The sequence below is a fragment of the Juglans regia genome, chromosome 1 (assembly GCF_001411555.2).
Source record: "Juglans regia cultivar Chandler chromosome 1, Walnut 2.0, whole genome shotgun sequence".
Taxonomy (NCBI): domain Eukaryota; kingdom Viridiplantae; phylum Streptophyta; class Magnoliopsida; order Fagales; family Juglandaceae; genus Juglans; species Juglans regia.
The window spans coordinates 12,929,478-12,935,352 of record NC_049901.1 but is presented as its reverse complement, the minus strand read 5'-3'; positions in this window follow the sequence as shown (position 1 = coordinate 12,935,352).

Here is a 5,875-nt window from a genome sequence, read left to right as displayed (position 1 = left end):
GTAAAATATGGGGTTGTGTTGGTTTGTTTTATGTGGAGTTTAAATGGACTACGGATTTAGTATGTGTATTATGTGTTGGTTGTGTATATTGAGTTTAAATGGATGATGAGTCGAATATACATGGGCATCAAGTATGTTAGTAGTATATTTTATAAACTGAGTCGTGTATATGGAAGCGTGGAATGGAATAATGAAAATTGATACTAGATGTTGAAGTGATATGTTGACTAGGATTGTTGGTGGTGTGTGCATGAAGCTAGAAAGACCAGTCGTGTATTGGTTTAAATGGCCATACAAACTGTGTTTAAATTGGTATTCTTGTAGTTTATGTATGTGTGGAGTATATATGAGTATAGTTGTAAGATGGTAAAATTTTGGAGATGTATGAATGCTATTAAGTAGCATAACATTGTATAAGGATACTCTTGAAAGAATTGGACAGATTTTTTGTATTGAATATGTTGGTTATGATTAACTATGACGAAATGATATATTGATTAGGAGCTTGTTATGAAGTATGTGTGTTTGTGTTGTATGGTAATTTGGAAACATGTATGTATTATCAAGAGGCTTATAAATTGAGTGGAATATTTGTAAATGTTGGTTGGACAAATTTTATGCATATTGAATGTAATGGGAAGTTTTATGGTTATATTATTGTGTAATGGGTTTGTGTTGAACTCAAGTGCTAGATGGATGGAGAATGTGTAATTTTGCTAGATTAAATTACATGTGTAGCAAGCATGTTGTATGTTTTATGTATTGAATTATGTATATAGAAGTGTGTAGAGGAATTTGTGAATTTGGTGCTAAGTAGTCGACTAGTGAATATGGGAAACCATGTATATGTTGATGATTCTATTGGTTTGAGATTTGTGAAGCTATGTAATTATTTGGCTTTGTTGGATATTAAGTTTAAATGGATAATGGATTTAATTTATATTGTATATTGATTCAGTTGAAGAGTTGGTTAGATTTTACTTAACTACAATGGTTTATAGATTGGAACTTATATGAGGACCATGAGGTCCAAGAATTATCTTTTACTACAACAAATACTTTATATTGGAGGCTTTTTCTTGAGTAAGATTATTAACTTATTATACAAAACACCAATTCCCATTGTAAGGGGTTCCCCCTGTCATAGTGAGCTTGAGAATGACAATTAAGGGAATAAGAAATGAAGGCTTAGCCTAGAACAAATAAACTCTTCAGCCCGGCCCATGGGTAGACCCCCTTGGACGCAACCTTCATGAGGAAGTATACTGCAGGGGGATGAGACTTGCCTTCCTGGAGGTCCTTCGAACAACGTTCTACCCTTGAGTACCTATCCACATAAACAAATGGGAAGTAAGGATGACCCTCGATCCTTTGACAATGAGACATCGATGGATTACCAAGAAAACCAGAGGAGTAAGGCTAATCGGGGAACCACACTGCATTAATGGCAACACTACCCGAGCTAAACACCACATTAATGACGCCGTCGCAGAGGCACGTTGCATTAAATGACTCCGACAAAAATGAATAGTAAAAAGTACATGGACTCCACGGGGGCAGGCACGATCTGTCCCCCCCCCCCCTCCCCCAGACTCCTAGTATAAATAGCAACTTCCAGGTACGAAAACAACTCTCTGATCCCTAGACTATTTCATTATTTAAAAACTTTCAAAATACTCTACTAACTTTGGCATCAGAGACTCCCCATCCCTAAGGCCACCCTCTCCCAGTTCCTCTCTTCTCTATTTTCGTCGGCTCAGTTCTGAAGACTTGAGTTGTTGGAACCTGGCCCAAAGGCGTACGAAATATGAAACAGTGTTTATGGGACCTGGTAGGTAAAGCGTACGAAACACGACTTTAACAGTGTTTATGAGTTGTTGGAACCTTGCCCAAAGAGTGATCATCAGCGTCGAAAGCAGCCTCGTATGGACCAAGGACCTCAAAGATCACTGTTTATGGGACATGGTAGGTAAGGGTCAGAGATGCCAGTGTCGCCGCTTGACGTTTGAACGCTAAGTGCTGCCCAAGAAAGACGGTCCGGCGTTGCCAACTTCTGACGAGTCTCCCCCACTGGAAGCTGTGGGTTGGGTGGATTTCTCAAGGGCCATTGATGAAGACGAAGAATGTAGCAGATAAAGGAGTATAAGGGAAAAGAACGGGGAGTTAGAAGAAAAGAAAGGCAAGAAGAATACAAAAATACGCATCACGAAGCGACAAGGAACTACCTCAAAGTTCGGAGCCAAGCACATGTCAGCAGGGGCACCTTGGCCTCGACATCAAGGCGGGTTTAACATTAAAAAAAAATCTCATCGTACGAGTCTGATGAGAATTGGCGGGGTAACTGTAAGAGATTTCTTCCCCCCATTAGTGAGCCTGGGAATGGCAACTAAAGGATTGAGAAATGAAAGCCTAGCCTAGAATAAATAAACTCTTTTGTTCGGCCCACTGGTAGACCCCCTGGACGTAACCACCATGATGGAGCATATTGCAGGGGTATAGGACTTGCCGTCCTAGAAGTGCCTCGAAAAGCGTCTAGCCCTTGAATACCTATCCACATAAAAGGCAGAAAATAAGGGGGACCCTCGATCCTCTGACAATGAGACATCGAAGGACCACCAAAAAACCAGCGGGGTAAGGCAAATTGGGAAACCATGTCATATTAATGACACCACTACCCGAGCTACACGCCACATTAATGACACCATCGCAGAGGCATGCCACATTAAATTACTCTGACAAAAAGAACAATAAAAATGACATGAACTCCACGGGAGTAGGCACAATCTCTTCCCCCTCCCTCCCCCCGCCTAGACTCCCAGTATAAATAGCAACTTTCAGGTATGAGAAAAGTTATATGATCCCTAGACTCTTTCATTATTTACAAACTTCTAAAATACTCTACTAACTTTAGCATCGGAGACTCCCTAGCCCCAAGGCCACCCTCTCCCAGTTCCTCTCTTTTCTATTTTTGCAAGCCCAGTTCTAAAAACCTGAGTCGCTGGAACCTGGTCCAAAAGCGTACGAAACGCGACGTTAACACCAATAGTGCTTTAATGAAGTGTCGAAACGAGCCATGTAGTTTTAAGAGGATGCAAAATGTCAAGTTTTTATAATTTTTTATCTGTTGATGTTTATAGTTTAAGAGGGCAGTGCGTTAGTTTTGATAGTTTGTGTTGCAAAGTGCAAAACTCGTGGTAGTTTGAGAGTGAAAAAAGCATTCATCCCTCTCACTACAAGGTTCAACACTTTTACCAGCGATTATGTATCGCTGGATATACACCTAAAATCGCTGGCATACATCTACCCTAGCGATTTTTAAGTTGCTGCAAGATCGCCGGTATTAACGCCCCACTTTAGATCTAGTCCAACAGAACCCAAAACTCGCTGCCATATATTAATATCCTGGCGAATTTTTCTTCGCTGCTTATTACAACTTAATTACCGCAAATTCAATATAGGATTCTGTTGTTAAACGCTGGGATAGATTAGTTGCAGCGATTAATTTTTGCCGCTAAAAATGAAAGTATTGTTGCCAAATATATTTGCCTGCGACTCACCAAAATCGCCGTATAGTTGCATATGGCAGTGATTAATTATCGCCGGTCTTTATTAATACGCGGCGATTTTTTTATCCCCCAATATTATTAATAGTATTTCCCAGCGAATATTAGATCGCTGCCAAATAATATTTTGCGGCGAGTTTTTACTCACTGCTAATTGACTTTTCAATTCGATAAGTATATAGCGGCGATATTTAAATCGTCGCTATATACTTATAGACAGCGAGTTTTAGTATCGCCGTAATTTACGTTCTGCTATTTAAATTTATTTGCGGCGAATTTTTAATCGCCGGTATTGATGTTTTAGTAGCGATTTGTACATCGCTGGTTTAGGAGAATTTAAGTTTTAGTTTTTTAGCGGCGATAAATTAGTGACAACCAACCTAAAATAATAGTGTTAAAACATCCCTCCACAAGGTAGACATCCCACAGTGTTAAAAACTACTAGCTCTTCATATTTTAGTGATACCCAACAACACTCCACAAATAGGTCCGAAGCCTCAAGGTGGTATAGCACTCCAAAAACCTAATTTATAGTTTATTTATTTGCTTATTTATATTTTTGAAATAATATCATTTGATACTATTTCTTCATTCTAATGATACCCATGCAACAACACTTCACATGCAGTTCCCATGCCTAAAGGTGGTATATTCCAAAGTCCTAATTTATATATAGTTTATTTATTTTCTTATTTATGTATCTAGCTAATATTTTATTCATTTGATATTATGTCTTCATTCTAGGGACACCCAACATCACTCCACAAACAGTTCCGAAGCCTCAAGATGGTATATTCCAAAGATAGTATTATCTAATTTTTTAAATTTTTGTTAGATTGTGCATTCACTAAAACAAAATTCTGATTATGGGCACAGAATGATACTGCCAGCGTTGCCAAAAGCTCTGGTCCATTTTGTAAATAAAAATATGAAGAGCTAGTAGTGGTGGATCATGTTATGCAGCTATTGAAGGAGACAATTGTTGTATAAGGTGTGATATAAAGTGAACAGAGGCTTGTGAAAATATCAGTGCAGATTCAGAATGACTGTAAAACGTCCTTGATTCAGTTTGCTCGATCTTCATATATCATGATAGTTTGAATGGGGATGATATTGTTTCTTGGCTATGAAGTTTAGGGGTGCTTCATGTTTTTTATATTCATCTCACTACAAGGTTCAACACTTTTGAATATACCATTTTGAATATATTCATCTCACTACAAGGTTCAACATCTTGAAATATTTTCGTTGAATAGTACTACTGCCAGCTTATTGTAGCTTGTCCCAATATCTTTGAGGTTTTCGAAATTATTCTATCAAGTGTACCATCATATATTTGTACTGCATGCATTGGTATAATTAGTCCTACATTTTGAACTTTTCAAAATTGTCCTAGTTGAACAAACCATGAAACAATCCTAGCTAGCTGCTTTGGTTTAAATGGCGGGACATGACTAGCAATTGCATAAAACAAGACTGACTTAATTTGTGCATATATATATATATATATATATGTATATAGTTGGTCCAAAAAAATTGTCTTCATTGGGTTTAATTTGTTCTGCCCATAACCCAGGCACTCAAAATGAAGTTTGCCAGAGTCGAAGTTTGACAAACACTTGCTCTCGCTCGTGATTGTCAAATGTGTGTGCAAAAGGAAAACCTAAGCATAAATATTATAGCAAAACAACCCCATTTCTAATTTACCCAAACAATTTCGTTAAGAACGATGAAGAGCTAGAACAGAGTAAATTACCTTGGGAAATCGACTCCAACCCACTTTGCCTCGGAAAAGGGTCGACAATGATGAAGAACAAAGCCTTAGAGTGAAAGAAATGAGACTTTTTTCACTGGTGTCGACTTTGCATAGTCTGACGAAGATGCCGATTAGTGGGTTTTCGATGGGGCGGAGTCGCGGGCTTAGCTTACGCGAGAATCACTGGACTGGAGTGGTTCGTGACTTAGTGGTTTCATTCGGTGGAAGTTTAAACGCTGGAAATTTTGTGTGGGTGGTGAGTAATGGAGAAGATGAAATGGAGACGACGAATGGGGACGACGAATGTGAAATCGGGATTTGGGGGGAAATGTTACTTTTTCTGGGGTGTTGGCGCCCAGGACCTAAAATCATGGTATTGCGGCAAAATTGTGCGACGCCATAAGCTTTTACCCTTTTGCGGCGGTTCAATTCGCCACAACTAACTTAAAAATCGCGGCGAAAAAGCAAATCACTTTGCGGCGAATAAATTTCGCCGCAAAACACTTTAAATTCGCTGCAAAAGATAAAATTAAAACCGAACCCCTTTGAAGCAGCG